At 37.7% G+C, this 25,412-nt stretch overlaps 1 long non-coding RNA gene across 1 annotated transcript in view; it reads left to right on the top strand.

The window, feature by feature from the left end:
- LOC129146712 (uncharacterized) overlaps positions 1-24,493 on the top strand; it is a 77,836-nt gene extending 53,343 nt beyond the window's left edge. Inside the window, exon 3 of the long non-coding RNA XR_008553769.1 lies at positions 24,469-24,493. This is a non-coding gene — a long non-coding RNA (uncharacterized LOC129146712). The remainder of the gene's footprint in view (positions 1-24,468) is intronic.
- The last annotated feature ends 919 nt before the right edge of the window (positions 24,494-25,412 follow it).

Here is a 25,412-nt window from a genome sequence, read left to right as displayed (position 1 = left end):
TGGACTTCTGCTTATGTTTTGTTGCCTACAGCTGGGTTTCTCAGCCTTGGCACTGTTGGCATTTTGGACCGTGTCATCCTTTGTTGTTGGAAGATTGTCCCATGTCTAGTAGGATGTGTATGGGTATCCCTGTCCTCTTCATACTAGATGCTAGTAGCACATCTTACAGCTGTGATCACCAAAGAAGTCCCCTGGTGGTGGTGGAGGTGTTGGAGGTAGTAGTGTTTGTGGTAGAGGTGGAGGTGATTGTGGTGACAAGATTGCTCTCACTGGAGCACTGCTGAATCAGGACTAGCCATTCATCTCTAACTGCAAGATTGTTGTGAAAAATGAACTTCTTGTTTTCTTTTAAAAGAAAAAAAAAGCTGGGGTACAGGCCAGAGGTGTGGGGGGTGAGAGGATTCACCAGAGACAGAGTGGGGAACAGAACAGGCAGATTGACTGAAGTACACTGCTGAGGGGAGCAGTGGGCGAGACAGGAGAGGTCTGCTGTGCCATGTGGGTTGCTCTCTGGATGGGGATCAAACTCGTGCTGCAGAGGCTTTGGACAGCTTCATAGGTTGCATCTTAACCCTTTGTTCCACCAGAGAGGCTCCAATCTTCTTGTTTTTAATGGAAGAAGAAGAGAATCTGATAAGGAAGTGCATTAGTGTCTGTGAAATGGAGAAATATCATCATTTTACTATGCATCTAAACATCTTTAAAAATGTTAATACTTCAATTTTAACGTAAAACAAATCATCTTGCATGTCTAAAGTAAATTTCACAATTTTTAAGAGCTAATTTAGTGTTATTAGGTAGTAAAAAAGAAACATTTATAGTGAAAATACATAGAATTATTAAAGACAGTTGAAATTATAATGATTATATTTGATGTTAAGAGGTTTAAAACAAACATTAACTGCAATGCAAATACCAGTGTTTGAACAAATTAGTGTTACTGCAAAACTTGTTTAGCATATCTGACCATATGTTTAATGTTGAAAATAATTTCTTCTTAAACATTGAAATAACTATTTATGGGATAGATTTGTTCAATGTATACTTGTTCACACATGTTGACCTTGTAATTTTACTTGGCAAATGTTTTGCTAAATTGCAGTTACTAGTCATGGAATAAAGAATATGTATTAGTCATAGGATAATTAGTGAGAATGCTTCCATTTACAGGATAGAAACCTGGTGAGACCATTTTCAGAGAGAGAGAGAGAGAGAGAGAGAGAGAGAGAGAGATTGATTTATGAATAAAAGTGGCTTTATAATAATAATAAAAATATATAAATAGTAACGATCTATTTCTTGTGCATGTTATATTTGGCTACGCCTCTGCCTCACCTATATTCTCTTTCTGGACCTAAGTTGAATGAATAACCCCCATTTCAGTCTAATGTATTAGGAAAAAAAATAATCATAGAACCTGGTGTTGGTGGCTCTTAAGATTTTTGCTTGGACATATTATAAATTACCTCTGTTCATGTTCTATCAGTCTATCAGTTAAAGGAGACCATGTGGCCAAGTCTGATACAGAGAGGTATTGCAAGTGGCATAACCATAGGAGGGTGGAAAGTCCTCTTGTAGGGGTTACGTATATCTGTGAGAGTAATAGAACGTCTGAAGTCATTGACAATGGGGACTGTTCTAGATAAGGGGGTACGATCGTGATCATTTCTATGTTTCTGTTTCAACTGCTTCTTTCCAGTCTTGAAAAGTAAGAGAACATCAATAGCTGGCCCAGGTTATACTTCCCTAGTTAGTAATAAAAAGGACAAGGAATTCTTTCCAGGGTTTAGTTTTGAACGTTCCTGATTAGATGATTTGTTAGAGGAAGGGTTGCTTTACAATAACAATGCTGACTACTCACACCCCTGTGTTTACTCTTTGCTTAACAAACAGCTCTGGATTTTCATCTGTTGGTAGTCACCTTTTGATCAGCGGAGGAGTATTCCCCTACAGGAGGGCAAGAAATACTACTGTCAAAAGCAGTTATGGGGCTGGAAAGGCTAGAAAATTGCCCACTGTACAGAGAGAAGATCTACCACTGAAATGTACAGGCCAGGTATCCAATATAAAAATATAAGGTTTTCCATCATTAAGTTTTTGCTTCCCTAGTCTCGTAGATACACAAAGCTTTGCCACAATCAAGGGGTAAAATTACAGAAGAGCTTAAAAATCAATTTGGGGAAAAAATAATTTCCCAAATCCTCCTTATAAGCCATTAAGTAGGGATTCAGAACAATATAAACGTATTACTCCATTAAAGTAGTATTGTTAACTTGGCAAAGAAGATAACTTAAACGTGCTTTACTCTTGTTCCCAATAATTATTGATTTTTTTTTTCAAAAACACTTTGATGGACTGGGATTCCTTAATGCAGAGAGTTGAAAAAGGATCAGTGAACCAACAATTATATATCATAGCCATTTCTAGACCCACTGGAGATAAAGAGCAGTGCAAATTATAGTCATTGACTTTGAAGTGTTTGCAGGTTAGCTCTAGGGATAGAAGCATTCATGTGGAGAGATAATACCACACAGTTCTTCATGACAAATGCCGAGAGGATGGAGACAATGAGCTCTTTCAGGTGATGATCATGGGAGTACATGGAAATGACACCCCAAGATCACAGGACAGGGTTGACAGTTGAGGCAGGTGTGTGGTTCAGGGTTGTGGTTCAGGTACAATCCCCTGGGCACAGGCAGACTAAGGTGTCAAAGGATTTGAGAGCAGATTCTCAGAAAATTTACCTTTCCATATTAGCATATTGGTTCTCACCTCAAGATAACTTGGTCCCCTGAAGACCTTTGGCAATATCTGGAGATAATTTGGTTGTCACACCAAAATGGATGGTGGTACTACTGGTATATAGTGAGTAGACACCATGGATATATACCTTACATTTCCCAAGAGAGCCCCTCTCAACACAAGCCTAAAATGCCAAGCGTGTAAGGATAGAGAAGTCCTGCTTTAAGAAGGGATGTGGAGAGAAGGCAGATCTGGACCAGGGTAAAAGGTAAATAAAAGAAGAAATACATATCCAAGTAAGCACATAGACTAGGCCCATGTGCATATGTGCTGATGGGTAGTGTCCATAACAAACTTGCCTTGGAATTTGCCCATCATTATTTCTTGCATTTCATATTGGGCCCATAATTTGTCATCCCTTCCTTCACTGAGTGAATCCTCATGAGGGTATTAGAATTGGAAGGAAACTTAAGATGTTTCCCAGATGGTGGATAAAGAAAACTCAAAGGTCTTCAATGGCCAGACTCGTAACCAAAATATGACTTGGGTAGGGTATAAAATGAAGGAGATCTTGTCAGTTGAGAGGACCTGAAGTGTAACCTTCTAGCCACGAGCAGATCTACCATGCAAACTTTGGATTCTCCTAGCACTCTCCACCAACAGGAGGCAGGCCTCTTGAAGACATTTTAGTCTAATACAACTTCCTTGTTATGATCCCTTTTCCCTAAGGAAAATCTTTCATTCTGTACAGCTCTTTGGAACTACTGTCTGCTAGATTGGGTGGTGCTGAATGCAAATCGATCTTTGCTTAAACTCAACACTTTATTAGGCCTCATTTTATCTTTTCAGAGGATAGAATAAGAAATCTGGGAATTTATAAAAATCTAAATATAGTTGACTTATGCAAGAGGAGATATTTAAGCAGGAGTCATACAATGCTGGCTCATTTCTGATTTAGCCAAACTGTAATTGTCATGATTGCGGACATGACAGAATCTGATGATAAAAAGGAAAAATGTTGCGTGATGAAACCTTTGATGTTATTAATGCACTTTAGGTGGATTGATATTCTTGTAAAGGGGCAATGAGCATAGCATATAGGCACAAAATAGATTCTTTGCAAGAGTTATTAATCTTTTAACATGGGACTATTCCCATTAATCATCAGTTTGAAAATGGACTATTTTTATTTTGAAAAATTGGTTATAATTTTATAGACTTTAAAAAGTCAATTATTGATTAAAAAAAAGCATACTTAATGGAAAGGAAATGCAGTTTTTCTTTCAACATCAAATTAAACCTGTGGTATTTGTCATCTGGGTCCAAGTTCCTGTCTTCTTTCTCATGTGTTAAAAATTGGTAACATTTTTTTTTAGCATCGCTTATGGATTATCTTGTTTAATCTTTAATACAATCCTCAGAGGAAGAATGCTTATTTTATTGCTTGAACTATGTGGATGCTGAAGGTGACATAGCTAACTAAGTGGCAATACTGGGATTTAAGTCTAGACTGTCTGAATCCAAATAGGATCATGAATTTTCCCTGAATGTTACAATGGCATATTTTAATTTTTTATAAAATTAAAAAACTGTCATATATTTGGAGTAAGATTCTAGAAAATTTTGTGAACCTCTTGACCCTCATCACTACCCCTCAGGTGGCCTTATTACATATTTCTGTGACATCTTGTAAACTTTTATGTGTCGCACCTATCCAAATCTAATTACGCATTGCCTATCTGTTCAATAGATTTTTTTTTCCCCCATAGTCTGCTCCAACAGAAAAGATGCCATATAATTCATTATTGTTTCCTGGAAACTAGAACAGACTCTGGGACACAGTAGACCATGAAGAATATTCATTGAAAATAAAAATGATAAAGGGAAATGTATTTAAATAGCATGGCAAGGCACTTAAGTAGAGTACCTTAGCTCCTTACACTGGTTCATGTAGGGGCCTGCCATATATAGTAAGACGCTGTTGCTTTCAGAATTAAACATCCTTGCATAGAGCTCTAGATAAAATGGTTCTGAACTGAAGTCTAATGTTCATGCGATGATATGAAAGTGGGTGATAGGTATGTCAAACTTTATTACACATATTTTTGCATTTATTATTTTCTCATGGCATTGTCATACCAAGAAACATCTAATGTGTTGTAGTCATTGGCTTTGCTATCACCCATCTTTATTGGTTGTTTAGTTTTTTTATTATAAGAATTACAAGGATATATTTGAGAATTCCCATAATAAAAAGTACAGATGACAGACATCTGTATTTTATATATGTGTATATATAGAGAGGAAAGTAAAATAAGTCCAATATATTAATTACCCAGTTTTAGCACTTATTAATATATGACCATTCTTCCTTTCCTGTTTCATATTCTGTTCATTCCCATTTCTAGATTGTTTGGAGCAATTCCCAAACATATCCCAGACATTGTGAATATTTCAGTATGTATTTCTATAAACAGACTCCTAAAATGTGATTCTACCATAATGCCATTGCCATAAAAATTTGGTATTTCCTTAACACCATCAAAGAACTTGTTAATGCTTGCATTTCCCAAGTAGTCTCATAGACTTTTGTGAAACTTTTTCTGTTTATATAAATTGGGCTCTAAATTAGATCCATATATTACAATTAGTTGGTTTCTCTTTTAAACTATAAATTCCTATCTCTATTGCCTTTTTTTAAGATTTATTTATTTATGCATACAAGAACTGGGGTACAGGCCAGAAGTGCAGGGGGTGAGAGGATTCACCTGAGACAGAGTGGGAAGCAGAACAGGTAGATTGGCTGAAATACACTGCTGAGGGGAGCAGCGGGCAAGACAGGAGAGGTCTGCTGCACCTTGTGGGTCGCTCCCTGGCCAGCTGGGGATTGAACTCATGGTGCTGTGGATAGCTTCATAGTTCCATGTTTTACCCCTGTGCCACCAGGGAGGGCCTCTTTTGCTTTCTTGAGTATAACTTTAATTTTCACCTTAGAAATAATTTATCCAGTAATATTTATTCAGTTAATTTCATGTTTGTATCCACCGTGAGGAATTGTTGATTCTATTGAATAACCGTTGTGCTTAGTTGTTACTTGTAGCGCCTTAACAATTTGAAAAATAAAATAAAATTATTTTCGTCAAGGTCCATGTGGCCTAGCATCTAACACTTTTAACCAGGATTGAGGAGAAATAGCTTTGTGAAGAAAAGGTTCCCTTCCAATGAGTTGGGTATTTTTCAACAAACTTGATGTTTTGGCTGTTCCATGGCTGATAGTAATGACTAAAGAAAAAGGTGGATTACCCAAAGGGTAATCACTGTTTTTTAGAGCATCAGAAGTTGAAAGGATTTATAGTGTTTTCTCTACTATGAGCAGAAACAGAGTGTGAATGGGTGATAGAATAACTTAGAAAATGCTGAATAAATCCATCTAGTCTAGGAAGCTCACCAAAGACCAAGATATAATTATCACAAATATTTCTTCCTCTGAGAATGGCGTGAGGAGTTTCTTGATTGAAAGGAGGTAGAGTAAAATAAATATTTTCAAAAACATTTTCTCAAGATTTCATGTTATGGTGATTTTGCATATTGTATATTTGCTTTGTCTGGAGAGCTGACATCTCTCATTTTTCAAAATCTGCGTAGGACTTCGTTTGCACTAAGCAATTCCCTTATCACACTCATCCATTTGTCACGCAAAGGATTGTTTATCTTCTGATGGTCCAAGGATTCCCTTTACTCATTGGGGTTCTATAACACACTGCCCTTAATAAACAGAGACTCTGCTACTGATCTACTATGAGTAACTTTTTCAATAGCATTCAAGGGATGATGTTTAAAATCAAAGCCATCATTTATAAGATAGCTATTCAGAATTACAGCTATGACTTTGACTAAGCAAAAGGACATTTGTTATCTAAAAATCAGATACTGATCAAAGAATGCTGTGTTCTAGTGAACTGTTCTTTCATATGTCCACTGACTCATTTCACTTACACCTAGTCATCATCCACTAGGTTCTCGGTCAGAGAGTCTCAATGTTGCCTACAAATTATAATTACTTATTACTCTTAAAACAAGATGATAGAGTGATGCCTGCCTCACTTGCTCCAGAGAGTCTGAGTTAGTGGCTTTTGATTGGGCCTGGGAATCTCTCTACTTAAAATCTCCTTTGTGTTTCCAATATAGAGCAATTTTGAATATAATAGATGCAGGACACATTGGCAAACCACATAAGTGATGGTTGACTTACAGGAAACTTACATTCTGGTGTGAAAAGGGTGGACCAATAACAGATGGATTGAGTGAATTCATATAGTGCTAAGTTCAGTGGAGAGGCTTGAGGGATCAGCTGGAGAGGTACTAAGGGGGAGTTACTTTAGAAAGAGAGATCAGGGAAACCCTCTTGGAACAGGTAACAATTGAAACGGAATGAGTTTATTATGCTCAATAGCCTAGGGGCAGAGAAAGAAAGTTATTTTTTCAAAGATGGTTCAAAATGTTCAGCGCTGTGAAGCTGTCTGCAGCCTCTGCAGTGCTGGTTTGATCTTGGCTAGGGAGATACCCACATGGTGTGGCAGACCTCTCCTGACTTGCCCGCTGCTCCCCTCAGCAGTGTATTTCAGTCAGTCTGCCTGTTTATCTTCAGATGTTCCAAGGATTCCCTTTACTCAATGGGGTTCTATAATACACTGCCCTTAATAAACAGAGAATCTGCTACTGATCCACTATGAGTAACTTTTTCTGTTCCCTGCTCTGTCTCTGGTGAATCCTCTCACACTCCCACACATCTGGCCTGCACTCCTGTTCTTGTATATATAAATAGATAAATCTTTAAAAAAAATAAGTAAATCTCCATTTTAAGGTTGAGAATTTTATTTTCCTTAGAAAGTTAACTCCCAGCATTTAAAATTTTAATAGCTTAGCATTTTAGACACCTACCTTATATCAGGCACCATTCTAGGAACTGGGGGTACAAAGAATAACAAGGCACAAGAAACTTTTAATCTAGTGCACCACAAATGAACATATTTAATGTGACGTGGTAAACATTAACATGGAGGTCGTGACATGCAGGAGCCATAAGTGGGCTTCCAGCTTCCTTTAGCATATTCATGGGACTACACAGTCTATTGTTTATTTAATACTTCTTCACTCTTTAACTTTCATTTTCCTGTTTCATATTTTACAAAGATGCCTTCAAATAAAAGATAGAATTGCCATATGTTAGGCAATTGTACTGATTTGAGTAATTCAGTATAAGAGTGTTTACTTCTTTTGTTGTGAGTCCTGCTAGGTATTGTAGTGATTCAAAATGAATAGGAAAAAGTAGGTATGAAAGAAAAGAATATAATCAACCACAAAGCAAAATTGTGAGTGCCATAATAAAGTATGCATGTGGGGGCAAGTGAAGGAGGGAGTGAAGAACTTAAAATGACAATGCACTTGGCTGTTGAGATCTGGGTACCTCTAGGTGATTTCTTCATATTTGTTCCACAAAATGGTGCATCTAAGATACAGTGGTTTTTGATAGGACTTCATGAGCAAAGTGGTAAATTAGAACAATAGTTATTTTAAGACCACTTTGGAAAATGTTAATGGAATGCCAAGAAGTAATGCTTATCTTTGAATAATAAACATACTCATTCTGATTTTCTGACTTTCTTTCTAGGTTGTCTTTTCTTTTTCTTGCACTTTACTTTCACTTCAGAAGCAATTCTGGGTGATATTTAATGGTTCATTAACACCCTAAGGTAACATTCTGTGTGTGGTTTTACAGAAACCATGAATAGGACTTAACAGAGAAATAAGTACAGATGAAAATGAATTGGATAAGAATAGTAATTTCACAACACCTTTTCTCCATGGGAGTCTAAAGCATCTTGTGAAATACAAACAAGTATACTGAGACTTCCTAGTGGGAAGGTGACAGAAATCATAGTCTCCATTTAGAGAGGGAGATTTCCCTGAGAATCTCTGTGGTAAAGGAGAGTGAGGTGATATGATCTTGTTAACATGATCTTAAAATTATACTTCAGGGAAAAATCTTGATAAACCCAAATTTTGACACAGGAACAGTCGGTTATGGATACATTCATTACTTATTCCAACAAGAGCAAACCTTCAATAAACATTTGCTGTTATCAGTACCATTCAGCGCTTGGTTATGTGATATCTTTCCATATTGGATCTTCACTGTACCATACCCAAAAGCTTACTCGTCCTACTTGGAATTATCCTGTATTTAATATTTGATCCTACTTTTTTTTTTAAAATTTTTTTCAAAGGTTTATTTATGCATAAAAGAACTGGGGTACAGGCCAGAGGTGCAGGGGAAAGGGTGAGAGGATTCACCAGAGACAGAGTGGGGAGCAGATTAGGCGGAGCCACTGAAATACACTGCTGAGGGGAGAAGCTGGTGAGTCAGGAGATGTCTGCTGCACCATTGGGTCAGCTCCCTGGCCAGGGATGGAGCTCGTGCTGCAGTAGCTACGGATTGCTTTATAATGCTAACTGATGCCTAACCCCTTGTGCCACCAGGAGACCCTGTTCTTCCTTCTTGTACAATGCATGCTTTCTCTTTTCAGGTTTAGTCCCTGCAAAATTGCCATCACCAACTCACCCGAGTACCATCACCACAGTCTCCTGTGCAAGAACACATTTCTCCCCTGTTTTAATCCCCTCCCTCCCCCTCTCCTGCAGAGTGTTATACATACATTTTTGGTAGTGACTGCACCGATTTCCATTTCTACCAACAATGCAAAATGGTTCTTTTTCTCCAAATCCTCACCAACTCTTGCTATCTTTTTTTTTTTTTTTTTTTTTTTGATAATAGCTGTTCAAACAGGTGTGACGTGATATTTCACTGTGGTATTGACTTGCTTGTCCCTAATGTTTAGTGATGTTGAGGACCTTTTTAGGTTCTTAGGGCATTTGTATGTCTTCTTTTGTATATTAACCCCTTATCAGATATATGGTTGCCTTTTCTTATCATTGATTTGTTTGCTTTGTGGAAACATTTTAGTTTAATTCCACTTGTATGTTTTTGTTTTTGATGTCCATGTTTTTGGTGTCATAACTAGAAGATCTTGCCAAGAACCATTTCAAGAAATTTTCTCTGTTTTCTTCCAGTAAAAATCCTCAACTTCCATGCCTTTTTTTCTGTTGCTTGATTTCCTAGTCTGTAAAATGGAGACAAAAAATGCCTATTTCATGATGTTATGGTGAGGATTGATGAATTTGTGTAAAATGCTTAATACTCTGGATCTGACACAAAACAGATCATCTATGGATAAGTACTATTTTTGGCATGATCATTATTGTTACCTCTTAGAAGCTCCCATTACCTCCCAATGCTTATGGTGATAAAAGTCTAATTTCTCATCTTGGCATTATAATCTTCAACAAATGCCTCTTTCTTTCTTAGATGTGCCTTCAACTCTACCTTTCCACATAGCTCTGCTACTGCATTTTGAATCTCTCACCATTTCCTAAACCTATCATGTTGTGTCACATCTTTGTGCCTTTTCATATTATGTTTCTTCTTCTCCTTCTTATCTCGTGCATTTCAATGGATTCATTGATACCTGTATTAGTTATCTATGGTTGCATAGCAGTTAGTGACATAAAACAATAAACATTCATCTCACTCATGGTTCTGGAATTTAGAATTGGCTTAACTGGGTGGGTTCCGGCTTGGGTCTCTCATGCAATTGTAGTCATGATGTAGACAATCAGAAGACTTGGAGTTGGAACTTGTGATGGGAGGATGCTTACTCACATTGAGCAAGCCAGTGCTAGTTGTTGGCAGGAGGCTTTAATTTCTTGGTTTTTAGAACCCTCCTTAGGTTTGCTTGAGTATTCTTACAACATGGGAGTTGGATTCCTCCAAAGGAAGTGATTTAAGAGAGAGAAAGCAGAAGTGGAAATATATTTTATGACCCCATACACTGCTACTTCTCTGTTGGTGTCCAGGGTCAATCACGAGTTACTGTGAGAAAGCATTATACCAGAACTTGAATGCCAGGGATCAGCTTGTTGGAGGCATCAACTTTTTTGTGATTTTTTTTTTGGCATCTTTCCTGGGCAGATTAGTTTATATTGTCTTCATTGATGCTTCCATGAAAGCCAATTTAGCTTTCTGCTGCTTGTGTGTATGTGTTTACCTTCCTTAAGAGACTATAAATCACATAAAGACAAGAGCAGTGCAGGTAATTGGCTGTTTCCCTCTCCTCTCTGAAGATTTGCAGCCACAGAGTGGGGACCCAATAGATGCAGACTGCATGGAATTAAAATATTAGGTATTCCCATTCAGCATTCAAAATCTATCTTCGGGCCTCCCTGGTAGCGCAGCGGGTTGAGCACAGCGATGTGAAGCTGTCTGCAGCCTCCTCAGCGCTGGTTCGATTCCCAGCCAGTCAGAGATATACCCACATGGCGCGGCAGACCTCTCCTGTCTTTCCTGCTGCTCCCCTCAGCAGTGTTTTCGGTCTTTCTGCCTGTTCTGTTCCCTGCTCTGTCTCTGGTGATTCTTTCACCCTCCCGCGCCTCTGGCTTGTCCCCCAGTGCTTGTATAAATAAATAAAATCTCAAAAAAAAATCTTCTAGCACAATAGCTTTCTGAAAGGAAGGACAATATGAAGATGGAGTTGCTTTCTTCATCTTGAGAACTAAATTATGTTACATACTCACACTTTCTCTTTCTAATTTTTTAGCAAGAAAAATTTCCACCTTGTTCTTGAATCTAAATCTATCTTTGTTTTCTTGTGAAAAAGAGGGAATCAGTGTCTTGTACTTTATATTTTCTATTTTTATTTTCTACAGCTGAAGTAGATCAGTTGGGTGAGGCTCAGTGCCTTTGTGTATTCTGTTTCTTTGTCTTCTTATTGGGTGTGTAAATGATACGAGGAGGTTGAACAGCCACTTTGTGACCTTGAAAACAGTTGTCACATACTAAAAATGGAAGGACAGATATATAGAAAGAGTCTACTTCATTGATAAAGCTGTCTAACAAGCAAGGTTTGTGTCAAATATTTTCTAGAAGCGTTTTATCAAGGGTTAAAACAAGTATATAGCATGTTCTTCTGAAGCTGTAAAATTCTAAAAGTTATGGCTTGTGTACAAATAGGTTTCAGATTTAATTCTAGTGGTCAGTATTGAAAACTACTCTCAGGCTTTTACTTTTCACCATAGCTGAACTCAAATCATTCACTTTTAAACATGAACAACGTGACGGAAGCCTTAACTTAAATATGCAATTGACATTTACAAAAGAAGCAAGACTACATCTAATTCACTCATTCAATTGCTCAACGAATATTTATCAAGGTCTAGCCCTGGACATTCTCTCATAGATTTTTTTTCTGCAAGATCAAAATAAATTATTTAAGCAACCATATATTGAGATTTCTACTACTTATAATATAATACATTTAAAGGATATATATTTCAATTCATTCATTCTAGACTGTATCAAATTCAGAATTCAACTTTCTCTAAATTTAGGATGTTGGAAAAAGTCCAATCAGTTAGATATCTTCCCATTATCTGTTTTCTTTTTTCCTTACTTTTTTCCAATTTAAATTTTACTATTAGTGTAACTATTAGAACTTAATGTAATAAATATGTCCTCTTGGATATATGTTATATATTAAAAAGATGTCTATAATTATGTGTGATAATACTTTCATAAAATCTAATTCAATCTTCAAAAGCATGCTTACCATCTGTTTGACTTAATAGTTTTATATCATATGGAAAAGATGAATCTTTAAAAGTATCACAGAAGAAATATCAAAAAATATATTGAACGTGTATATTTTCAAAATTCTTTGTTTTAATAGTTATCCTATTGACTGTTTCAAGATGAGTTAATATTAGTTAAATATTTGTCCACGTAATAATAAATCCTGGTGGTTTGGAATAAACATTTCAGCAATTATAGCTCTAGATTCTAGTTTTATTCTAGTAAGAACTCGAGTAGACTTGAGAAATTGTTTAAACTCCTACTTTAGGACCTCCCTAGTGGCACAGGCAGTTAAGCACAGCACTGTGAAGCTGTCTGCAGCCTCTGCAGTGCCGATTCGATCCCCGCCGGCCTTGGAGCAACCCACATGGCCAGCAGACCTCTCCTGTCTTGCCCGCTGCTCCCCTCAGCAGTGTATTTTGTCAGTCTGCCTGTTCTGTTCCCTGCTCTGTCTCTGGTGAATCCTCTCACCCTCCCACATATCTGGCCTATACCCAGGCTTTTGTGTATATATCTATATCTATATCTATATATCTATATCTATATCTATATATATCTATACCAACAAAAAACAATTAAACAAAAAAAAAATAAACCTCCTACTTTAGCAATAGAAATAGAAGCATTTGACTTCATGTCTTCATTAGGTATTGTGAGACTCAAACAAGATAATAGATTAAAATAATACAATATACTACATAGATAAAAATTATGAAACTATTATTTATTAATGAACATTTCAGAATATGAACACCAGAATTGTTTCAAATCAAGTGTATCTGCTTAGTGTACAGATTGCATTTAATGTACAGGTTGAATTTAATGTCTCTCCTACCTTTTACTTTTTGGTGGGTTTTATCAATGAAGATAAGAAAGAGTTGGGGGAAAAACTCACTTGTGTTCCTAAATTCCTTTTGCAACTCCCTCTTGGGGGTGATTTTCCTAGTAAAATCAACCTGGATGTTGTATGAATTAGATGAAGTTTGGTGAAAATACTGGCATATTTCTTTCCAGGCTGTGATTAGGCTGCAAAGAAAACCTGTTTCTTGTAAATTCTCTACTTTCCACAAAAGTTTTCAGAGGAAAATGGTCTGGAGGAAAAGGTCTCTCACAAAACAAATCCTGCCACCATACTCGTCTCTTAGAAAATAAAGGAGCAAGAATATCAGTTCAAAAACAATGGAATCAATTATAATCATATGCAAAGAAGACGAAACATCAAATGAAAACCTTTCTTGCTAACTTCCTGTTGTGTCAATGATTCATTCTAGCAAGAGGCGGGAGACAAAAACAAGACTAAAGGTGGACCTTCCCCCACCTCAATATTTGCTTAGCAGGCCCTAAAAAAATATGTATTCAAGATGGAAGTCCTACACACTCACTCCAAATGCATATTGATGCACGTGCTTCTTTGGAATAGGAAAGCCAATGTGTGGCCTGAATCATAAGCTTTTTAAGTCTGGAGAAGAGAATTTTCTCTGTAAAATGAGCATTCCAAAACTTCATAACCTGTGCTTGAAAAATCTGCTTTTGTAACAGTTCTGTCTGACCCAAAATAACTCTTTCCTGAGATATCAATGATTTTATAATGATTGCTTCTGGATAAAGTAAATTTTGGGGCAATGTTGTACTTATTTTTGTGTTAAGTGTATATGAACATCTTAGACTGTCATACTATCCTATTGTATTGAGTTTTATATGAGGATATACTTAATGGAATGATATCTACAGATGTTTCCCATAAAAACATCTATCCCATTTAATAGTAAAATACCAAATCATATTTTAATCTTGGTTGCATTTCTAAAGCATATTTTGTCTCTTAAAACAATAATATTCATAAAGATTACTCTAAGTCACTATATGTAAATTGAATAAGTAATTTTTATTTAAATTAGCTCTATCCATTTCAAATATATTTGAATTTAAAGTACTTTTGGAAACAATGAAAAGAACTTTTTGAACAATACATTTTGAATGAGTATGATTTTAAAATATTATACTTAATTGCTTTTCCCAAATTTCATTTCTAACAGCTGATCTTTGCATTGGTTTACACATTTTCTGATTTGATTTTTTTCCATGTAGGCTCAGTTCCAAGGACTGACTTTTCAGTCCTGCCCATAGTTGCAGGACTCAAGTAGAAGGGGCAGAATAGTGATTCAAGTTCAAATAACACATCATGCTCTTTGGACAACTTTAGATTTTAGGTTTTCTTCTAGATGGCAATGACCTCAAAGCTCAGATTCTAAAGCTACTTTAAGTGGAACCACTTCTCTACTTATCCAGTGAAATTGTTTTGATTGTAGCTCTCTTTCAAAAATTGTGAAAATAAAATTTTATCCAATTTATTTTCTTGAATGTAGAACTCAGCAGTTTTTTTTTTTTTTCTCTCCACTCAACAGTTATTCTAGGTGCTGGGCCCTTGGCAAGGTACTGGAGTTATACATATGTAAAACACTTGGTAGTTGCCCTTGAAGAATTTATTGTTTAGAGAATCAGACAGGTAAATGGATGAACATAATATACAATAATGAGTGCTGTAAAGTATGAACAAAGTGTTAGTAACAGCTGTAAAACCATATGTAGTTTTAGTTATATATAGATACAGTTCTGAGATAAGAATACACATTAGATTGTTTTTAAAAAATCCCAGTAGCCTGGACAATGATCTATAATAAAGATTTTAAAATATTTTTAGCACATTTTCTTTCCACAAGATATATATTGTCTAGACTTTAGAGAATTGAAAGTCAATTATGAGAATTAAAGTATGAGAATGGAAGAATAAAAAAAAATGAACAGAGGAATCTCTGTAATTTGGAAGAGGTGAGATGCAGTAACTAAAGAGACAGAGCTCTAAGAGGTCACGTGGGTGAAAACCTTCTAGTTAGTGGCTAGTGAAAGCTGGAGACCATTGATCTTGCCAGGGAAGCTGCAGTCACTGTGAAGGCCGGTGATCTTGCAGAGAGTTACAATTTCATGGCTTGGTGGGATTAGTTGAGCAGGAGAGATTGAAGATACAAACAAAGACACTAAAGATAGAAACCTTTAGAAGACAGGAAGTTATACAGTTTTGAAGGTAGTGGATAAGTAACAATAGAACATCTGAGCAGACTGTGACTTCCTGAGGACTGTGGATTGAACTTTTCTCTATCTGTGTTGAATATATTTTTTAAAATATACTGTCACATTTAATACTTAAATTGAAGCATGACTTGGATAACTCTTTGCAGAATATCAGCAGTAGCTTGACATTGTCCTTGAAGACAAATGCATAAATAATTGCTTGGTTGACAGCTGTGATGAACCCCTAAAACAAACACAGAACCCGAAAACCCAAGTCCCCATGCCCCTTGCTAACCACAATATAAGAAGGGAAGAGGCAGAGTTAGGACAGCTACAAAGACTTCCTAGCTCTCAGGCTGTGACCTGCAAACTGATTTTAATTAGAGATTATTTTCTCTATCCTTGATGTATCAGGAAAACCCCATTTTCCTCAGTGAAAGACAAATTGTCCTATCTCAAGCTTATGAACTTTGGAAAAAAAGAAAGATTAAAAGGGAAGGTGAAAAGTTACTAAAGTAAATCCCTTACTTATTCAGTTTGTTAACGAATACTTATTCTGGAAGCTTCGGCATGTCGGTCCTAATGGGGTGAGAAATTTCTGCCTTTAGAAACTGGAGGAAGGAGGTGGAAACAATGGAAGGTGGGGACTGGCTGAGAAGTCATGGGTGAAGTGGAGTGGTTAATGGGTGCTGTTGTTGGACACAGCGGGAACCAGGGTGGTGCTGCTCACTTTCTCATTCTGTTGGGTATATACAGAAATGGCAGTGGCTTATAGCCTATCTGCACAGTAACACAGGAGACCGCCTGAGGTTAGGCATGATTGGCTGTGGACTCATACGCTGCTCAGCCTCTGGAGGAGCCCATAGCTCACTGCTCAGAAGTTTCGACCATCCAGGAAGACCACGACAATGCATGGTTTCACCAGAATGAGCAACAAGGAACTGAGAGACCAAGGTGTCAGAGAGATCATGCATAGGGTCATAAAATCACCAAGTATGAGAACAGGGGTGGAACAGGAGAAAGAAGGAGGAATAAACCAAGAGCTCAAGTCTTCAAAGAGGATTGCAGACAACAGCAGCAAGAAGATGGGTATCTGATTGTGCTCGGGCTGCCAGAATCCAGAGCCGGAGTGAGGGGGCTCCAATCACAGACATGTGTTCTTTCACATTTCTGGAAGCTAGACGTCTGAACTCAAGGTATCAACAGCTTGTAGGTGGCTGTCCATCTCCCCCTCCTTTTTTTTCAGATAATCTTCCCTTGCATATCCTGTGTCCAGGCAACACGACACTGAAGATGGAAGCTGTAAAGGGAAAGAGCTTAGGAAAAAGGGAGTAAGAGTTGTAGAGAAGGGACAATGAGAAGCCATGAAGACACCCCTTCAATCCCAGCCCCAGTGCTGTCAAGGTTACTGCTCCGGAAGGCAGAAGGGAGAGCCTCAACCTCAGTGGCTGACCTTATTTATTTCTGCTTTGATTTTTATTATTTCCTTTCTTTGACTGGCTTTAGGGGTTTTTTTTTTTTTGTTGTTCTTTTTCTGGCTCTTTGTGATGTGAGATTAGGTTGTTTCTTGTTTCTTCATGTGAGCCTGTACTGCTATATATTTTCCTCTTATTACTGCTTTTGCTGCATCCCATACATTCTGGAAAGTGGTGTCCTCCTTGTCGTTCAACTCAAAGTATTTTTTAATTTCTTCTTTGATCTCCTCATTAGTTCAGTGGTCTTCCAGTAGTGTAGGTTTCAATCTCCATGAAGTGGGAGGGTTCCTTGTTTTCTTTTCATGATTTATTTCTAGTTTGGTGCCTTTATGATCAGAGAAGATAGTTGGAATGATTTCGATCTTCATGTATCTGTTAATGTTTGTCTTGTGGCCAGTATGTGATCAATTCTGGAGAATGATCCGTGTGCACTTGAGAAAAATGTGTACTCAGATTTTTTGGGGTGCAGTGTCCTATAGATGTCTGTTAAGTCCATGAGTTCTATGTCTTTATTTAGGGCTCTAGTGTCTTTATTTATTTTTTGTCTCATTGATTTCTCCATTGGTGAGAGTGGAGTGTTGAAGTCTCCCACTATATATGTATTTTCTTTAACGTCCATTTTCAGAGCTGATAATAACTGTCTAATATATTTTGGTGCTCCTTCATTTGGTGAATATATATTGATGAGTGTTATATCTTCCTGATATATTGTCCTCTTGATCATAATGTAGTGTCAGTCTAAGTCTCTTTTTACTTTTTTTTTTAATTTGAAGTCTATTTCATATAAGTATAGCTTATGCATATAAGTATAACTTATACTTATATGCCTTCTTTTTTGGTCCATTTGCTTGTAGGATTGTTTTCCAACCTTTTACTTTCAGTCTCTGTTTATCTTTTGTGGCCTAACCACTGTTTATAGAAGTCCCTTCAATTCTCTGCATTGAATCTCTATTCTATCAACCTGCTCTATTCTCCTGTGACAGTCAATATTTGGAATTGTTTTGCATTTTTCTTCTTTTCTTGGTAATGCTCAAAGGCCCCCATCCCACTATAACAGCTCCTGTGTCTTGTCTGCCATGCTTAGAACAATGCGACCACATGGTCTTTGCCTAAGAAATGCTTGTTCAGCAAATACATTAACAAATTAATGCATCTGAGAGCAGCATACTAGAGTGATGTTGCATCTGGTTTTCTTGTTTAATTTTTTTAATTAAAATTTTTTGTCTTAGTATGATTTATTTTGAGTCTGGTTAAATTTTATTGAAAGTGAATTTGCATTTGAAAACTTGGTCTTGATGGAGAACAAATGGGCTCCTGACTTATAGTTCATAAAAATTAGTAAGTCCTAAGATCTTGTATTATTCTTGTTACCCTCTTTTCCATTCCCCTAACTTTCTTCTCACACATATCTTTATTTATTTATTTTTCTTTTTTATTTAATTAATTTATTTTTACATCATTGTTCATTTTTTTTTTTTTTTTTTTTTTTTATTTTTTTTAAATATTAAATTTTATTTTTATATTCCCCATACAATTGCAAACGCCCCATTCTGACCCCAATCCTTCCCCTCCCGCCCCCACCCCCCAAAAATTGTCTCTGGTTCATAGTTTTTTGTTGATTTTGATTTTCACTTTCTTATATTCATTTTCCTGGTCCCTTATTTAAGTTTTCTAGATTCCTGCTATGAGTGAGACCATCGGTATTTTTCTTTTTCTTTTTGGCTTATTTCGCTGAGCATGATCCCTTCCAGTGCCATCCATGTTGCTGCAAATTGCATGTGTTTATCTTTTTTGAATGCTGAGTAATATTCCATGGTATATATGTACCACATTTTCTTGATCCAGTCATCTATTTTTGGGCATTTGGGCTGTTTCCAAAGCTTAGCTATTGTAAACAGTGCTGCTATAAACATAGGAGTGCAGGTGCTCTTTGGAATTGATGTTTCTGTGTCCTTTGGGTAAATACCTAGGAGTGGAATTGCTGGATCATATGGAAGCTCTATGTTTAGTAGGTCCAGAAATCTCCACACAGCTTTCCATAGTGGTTGGACCAGTTTGCACTCCCACCAACAGTGCACAAGAGTTCCTTTTCTCCACATCCTCGCCAACATTTGTTGTTGCTAGTTTTTTTAATATGTGCCATTCTCACTGGTGTGACATGGTATCTCATGGTAGTTTTGATTTGCATTTCCCTGATTACAAGTGATGTTGAACATTTTTTCATATGTCTGTTGGCCATTTGCATTTCCTCTTCAGAGAAGTTTCTTTTTAGCTCTTCTGCCCATTTTTTGACTGGATTATTTTCTTTGTTGTTGCTGAGTCTCATCAGCTCTTTGCAGATTTTTGTGATCAGTCCTTTATCATTAGTGTTGGGTGCAAAAATGTTCTCCCAGTTGGTGGGGTTTCTCTTTGTTTTTGTTATTGTCTCTTTTGCTGTGCAGAAGCTCTTTAATTTGATGTAGTCCCAGCTGTTTATCTTTCTCTTCACTATCACTGCTTTGGGTGATGTGTCTGTAAAGATGTCTTTGATGTGCAAATCCCGTAGTGTTTCGCCTATATTTCCTTCTATGTATTTTATGGTTTCAGGTCTTATGTCTAGTTCTTTAATCCATTTTGAGTTGATTTTTGTGTATGGTGTGAGGTAGTGGTCAAGCTTCATTCTTTTGCATGTAGCGACCCAGTTTTCCCAGCACCATTTATTGAACAAACTTTCTTTGCTCCAATGCATAGTCTTTGCTCCTTTGTCAAAGATTAGTTGACCATAAATCTGTGGGTTTATTTCTGGATTTTCTATTCGATTCCATTGGTCTGTATGTCTGTTCTTGTTCCAATACCATGCAGTTTTGATGATTATGGCTTTGTAGTATAGTTTGAAGTCTGGGAGTGTGATGCCTCCATTTCCTTCTTTTTTTTTCAGTAGAGCTTTGGCTATTCGGGGTTTTTGGTGATTCCATATGAATTTCATCAATAATTGTTCTATTTCTTTGAAGAATGCCATTGAGATTTTGATTGGAATAGCATTGAATCTGTATATTGCTTTTGGTAGGATGGCCATTTTAATAATGTTTATTCTTCCAATCCATGAGCAGGGGATGTCTTTCCATTTCTTTGTGTCTTCTTCTATTTCTTTAACAGTGTTTTATAGTTTTCTTTGTATAGGTCCTTTACCTCTCCCCCACCCCAGGTGTAGTTCCCATAGAATTTCCTTCACCAATGCACCCGTGCAATCAAAGAGAGATTTCAATAATTTGTGGACTCTGAGTACATTCAAGTTCATTTTTTCCAGAACATTGTTTTTTACTCCTTGTTTCAGAGGCTTTACTCAATTACATTTTTTTAATTGTCACACATATCTTTAGACTGTTCCCTCAATCCAAGGGAGGTTTGGAGTATTCTTCTGGCCATCAGGGCCCACAAGGAAATGGAAACTTCCCTACTAGACAAGACCACCTTGTTGCAGTTCCATCATCTGACTACCTCTGTGACCCAATTGGGGTTCTGTGAGATGTGGGGTGCAGTGCTCATTCTGATGTTCAACTGGTTGGCTGGAGAGCTACTGCTACTATCTCACATGTCCTAGGTTTCTGAGTATTTGTTCTGGCCTGCTGTTCCTCTCCTCCAACCTCATTGTCTTACATGGCTAAGTTGACAGCATTGCAGGCAACTTCCAGTGCCTCATTCCATCCTTATGTCTCATTCAGATCCCTTCAAAAATAGGACTGCTCAGGATGGACTTGAGTCTATTCCATCCTTTTTACTTACAACTCTTCTTCTGCACATTGTCAGTTCTCCTTCTGTGTGCTTATATTTCTCAGTTTCACTTAATTAGTTGCTAGCTGGGTTTTTCTTTCAAAAGTTCACCTCTTCATAGGAGTTTCCAGAATAATATTGTTCTTATGCATTATTCCAGCTGCAAATGCATCCAGCCATGTCCAGAAATAAAAATCAAACATGCTGATACCAAAGATAGAATACATGAAAAGAATTTAAACTCATAGTTTATCTTCAAAAGGTGGACCTTAGTGGAATGTTAAGTTTCCAGTAGATATTCAAAGGAACAGAGCTTAATATTATGGAGACATTCATCATAAAAAATACCAACCATCAAATTCAATCCCTGATGATAAGAACTGAAAAACCATAAAACCTGTAGTGGCATGATTAAATTTTGGTCATTTAATGTTTTCTGACACCAACATGAAAATGGGCTTCTCGCAGGCAGTGGAAAACTGAATAGTTTAATTTGGCTATTGATAGGCTAGGACAGTATTTACCTTCATGGATATGTATTAAATATTTACTAATTGTGAAAACTACTAATGCTACTATAGTGAACAAGCATGTAAAGGGAAATATAGGGACACTCCTTGTCCAGATAATGCCATGTGCTAGAAGGCAAGATGGTCATTCTATCTGTGGAAACACCATTTGAAGAAAGACCAGGAAGATAGTCATGAAAGTTAGGGAGCTACATGGGTAAGAGACATGTGAAGAGGCTGTTTTTTGGGCTTCAGCATTTTTGGCAGATAATGGCAGCCAAAATAAGAGGGTATGTTTTGAATGCTGGGTCTTTCTGTCCCAGCATTCTGAGAACTGCTTAGCCATTTTTTTTAAATCAGTTCCCAATCAGTAAGCATCTTAGACTTGTGGCAAGCTTTTGTGTCTCTGCTGTACCAGTTTGGGTAGAAACTGCTTTCCTGGGCATTTGTCCATGAGGGGAAGGGTAACTTTCAGACTTTTATGAGGAATCAGTTACTTGAAATCCTTCTCTTCTCTCTGTCTATGTATTTTGAACTTTCACACCACTTAACGATCACTCACACTAAGAGTCTATGTTCTTTGCCTTTGTGCATGTGGACGGCCAAACCCTTTCAAAGCATGTACCCATTAACAGTTTGGGGTCCCTGACTACCCCTTAGTTGCATGGTTACAATAGAGACCTGGGGCTTGAAAGAGAGGAGGGAAACTTCCATCACAAGGAGCGGGTGACTCAAAGGATGAAGACTAGATACACTGTAGTTGTGTTTCCCTGACATATAGATTTCTTGCATAGTAAAGTTCTTTCTGGTAAAAATCCTAATTGTGGGTAATACCCCTAATTTTCATTCTTTTAGGTATTTAAGGGGATGTGAGCTTGCAGGTCTGTGTGATTGATTTCAGCTCAAAATAACCCAAATAATGAGAACATGACATGTGTTGAGAAAGCTGGTAATGAACATCTTTGGGAGGTCTATTCTTTTTTCTTTTTAAAGATTTATTTTATGCATATAAGAGCTGGGGTATAGGCCAGAGATGCAAGGTGGTGGTGAGAGGATTCACCAGAGAGAGTGGGGAGAGGAACAGGTAGATGTACTGAAATACACTGCTGAGGGGAGCAGTGGGAGAGACAGGAGAGGTCTGCTGTGCCATGTGGTTTAGCTCCCTGGCCAGGAATTGAACTTATGCTGCAGTGGCTGTGGATAGCATCATAGTGCTGTGACTTAAGCCCTTGTGCCACCAGGGAGGCCACAAAATTTATTTTTCTTAAACTCTCCTAACTTTGTTCTGTTTTTTTTTTTTTCTGACAGACCTTCAGCTATTTTGTTATTGATTACATGCTTGTTGAATGAATAACTCCCCCCCCACTCCCAATGTACTAGATCTCAGTAATACATAGTTCTTTATTTTGTTTAGAAAGATTTGAATTTAAAGACAAATGTGGAATATATTTAAAAAAAGATTGGGGAAGGGGCATGGAACAGATATGAAAGAAATATGGCAATTAAGAAAGCATCGCACATGGTACATATCATTTCATTTCAATGAAGAATGAGAAATTTAGGAGAATCAGAGAATCTTATAGGTGCCCAATCATTCTAACTCCACTTCCTGCCCAAAGCGAAAATTACCCAGGAATATTGGATAGGCATTTCATATTACAGTTCTATATTAAACAGAAAACAATAGAAAGAAACTGAAGTAATATTACAATGAGACCTACAAAGAGAAAAGATGCAAAGATTTTTCTACTGTAGGAAAAAAAACCTCCAAAATGCAAAGAAAAGATCAAATGACTTCTTGAAGGTCACCTAGAACCTCAGGGAAGAGTGGGAGAGTGGATTATTTTCACACTCTGTCTACCAGATCATGATGTCTCAGTAGTGGTCTACCTGCAGGCTAAAGTCATTCCATAACATAGTTAGCACCATGCTTACTGCAGAGACTTGAAGACAGCAGAACCACCATTTCAAAAGAAAGATTTATAGCTCTGTTTAATGAATCTGAGTAGTTGTCTCTGTAAGTTCATAATATCTTTAGTTTGGAGAAACAGAATTAAGTCTTGATAGCCACCTGGTAAATGTTGATTGCAAATGTTTTGTTAGTGACAAGTCTAGCTGAAAAGGAAATAGAATATTTATGAATTTTTTAAAAAAATCTCTGCAAGATTCACATGTGAATCAAACTCAAAATGAGAAGTGGGCTACTGTGTCTTTGCATAGGATAAGTCATAGTTTTTTTTTAGGAGACTATCCAAAATTTATTAAAATGGAGATTATTTTGTCAAAAAGCTATTGCCTTAGTGCAGTCCAAACAGAATAGTATGGTTTAGTAGTTGGGTTCAAAGCCAGAGGAACATTTAAACATACACATAAATCCTCAACAACGTATTCCTAATTCTTATGGAGGAAACAAAAGGTAGCTGCTATTGTAATGGAGGGGACTAGTCCTATGTATGGCAATGTCATACCAATGGGAGCATCCTACAGGGTTGAAAGCAAAGTACAGTTGAATCACAGCTTTCCCATTTTTAAAAAAGATTTATTTATTTATGCATACAAGAACTGGGGTACAGGCCAGAGGTGCATGGGTGGGGTGAGAGGATTCACCAGAGACAGAGTGGGGAACAGAACAGGCAGATCTACTGAAACACACTGCTGAGGGGAGCAGCAGGTGAGACAGGAGAGGTCTGCTGTGCCATGTGGGTCAGCTCCCTGGCCGGGGATCAAACTGGTGCTGCAGAGGCTGTGGATAGCTTCACAGTGCTGTGCTTAACCCTTTGCGCCACCAGGGAGGCCCCCCATTTTATTTCAGACCTTCATGAGACAAGTGATTTAATGCAGGTCTTTGATATACTTTTTTAATCAAGTGATCTTCCATTTGCCTTGAACTGATGTTGGCACTTTTTATGAAGCCATTCGATTCACTGAAATCATGAGATGTGGGTGACAGGTGAGGGATAGTTGGAACCAAAATGAAAAAAACTTGGAAAGAACGACTTATTTTCTGAGAAAACAGAGCGTGGGAATGTTTTCTGGGGAGAGCAGTCCCCACTTCTGTGAGTGATTGTCTGACTCCGTCCTTCACAGCAGCAGCTAGTGCACACCTGCCCCAAATACCTGCAAGACTTTCCTAACCACCCATGAGTGGCTTCCTTTGACTGTTCTCGTGCTTTCCCAGGACACCTACGGATAGAAGAGAAGAGAATTCAAGTTCCCTGATCTCCATTATCTCTCCAGTCAAGGTGTGGACATGGCATTCCGGTGAGTAATTTGGCGCCTCATGTCTAGAAATGCCTTCAGTGTGACTCATGCGTTCTTGAGACACTTCCAGGACAAAGCAGCCTAAGCAGGCATTGGATCTGTGCTTTGTTTGCAAACTCCGACCTTGTTGTGGCCTGCAGCTCCCCAGTGGTTGTCTCCCCTAACTGTCAACCTTCCCCCAAACAAGCTTTGCCCTGTCTGGGAGCCGTCCTCTCTCATCTCAGCTGCTGCCATCCTGCTGGGCCTTTATTCTCACCAGCTGCCTTTGACTGTGGCAGAAAAGTTGTTGACATAGCAGATGGTCTTGGTATTTCTGAAAATCAGCGACATCTTTGCCATTTCCACCCCCACACTCTTGGCTACTGTTTCTCCTTCAAGTGGTTTGGGTCATTTTTAGCAAACCTGTAGACTCTGATGCTTTTTTCTTAAGGATCAGATCAGGAACGGTGTAAGACACAAGCACCTTTGCAGCACATAGACAGAGGCAGAATATTAGGGCTCTTCCATAGAAAACCTGTAAGTGGAGGTAAATTTTGTTTGATGTGGTAGATTCTTAGATAAATTAGAATGAGCAAATAGAGAGGTAGACTTTATTTTATTTTAAAAAATATTTATTAATTTATGCATACAAGAACTGGGGTACAGGCCAGCAGTGATGGGGGTGAGAGGATTCACCAGAGACAGAGTGGGGAGCAGAACAGGCAGATTGATTGAAATACACTGCTGAGGGGAGCAGCAGGAGAGACAGGAGAGGTCTGCTGTGCCATGTGGGTAGCTCCCTGGCTGGGGATCAAACTTGTGCTGCAGTGGCTGTGGATAGCTTCATTGTGCTGCGACTTAACCCCTTGCACCAGCAGGGAG

This window comes from Talpa occidentalis, unplaced genomic scaffold (assembly GCF_014898055.3).
Source record: "Talpa occidentalis isolate TD23 unplaced genomic scaffold, MPIMG_talOcc4v2.1 talOcc4.4, whole genome shotgun sequence".
NCBI lineage: Eukaryota > Metazoa > Chordata > Mammalia > Eulipotyphla > Talpidae > Talpa > Talpa occidentalis.
The sequence above is the reverse complement of the archived record's forward strand: the minus strand, read 5'-3'. Positions and strand labels throughout refer to the sequence as shown.